The following is a 527-nucleotide window of genomic DNA, read 5'->3' as shown; positions in this document are numbered from 1 at the left end:
CGCTGCCTTAGACCTCGTCCAGCTTGCGTTTCTAATGGCTTCTCCTGGAAGTCAGAGTGTGTGGCTGACGTAACAAGTGAAATTAAATGTCTAGCCAAAGCAGATGTTGGACAGAGGCTGGCTGAAAAGATGTGTGTGCGCCTGGAAGTAAAAGTTTAAACAGGAAAGGAGAGAAAATTAGGTGTGAGACCTGTGTTTGTGCATGCAAACGTTGTTTTCTGTCTTGCTTTTCATGTACTTCTCTACTCATGGGAACCATTCAGACATTTTTCTGCACTAGCTGCAGGGCCAAGGCTGGCGATGCCAAACTGGTTGGTCCAACACCGGACCAACTACAAATTGCCATGAAACTTTGAAACTATGAATATACCATGGTCCAGTCATTTTTTTGCAACCCTCCCCTGACCTTTACAATTTGGAAATCAATAAAGTAATTGAAAAAAAACTAAGGAATGTGTATGTTTACATGTTTTGTGACCTACTGGGGACCTTTATTGTTATAAACACTGACCTTGTCGGGTCCAGTT

The sequence above is a fragment of the Morone saxatilis genome, unplaced genomic scaffold (assembly GCF_004916995.1).
Source record: "Morone saxatilis isolate NCDOM2014 unplaced genomic scaffold, NCSU_SB_2.0 Contig10, whole genome shotgun sequence".
Taxonomy (NCBI): Eukaryota; Metazoa; Chordata; class Actinopteri; family Moronidae; genus Morone; species Morone saxatilis.
The sequence above is the reverse complement of the archived record's forward strand: the minus strand, read 5'-3'. Positions refer to the sequence as shown.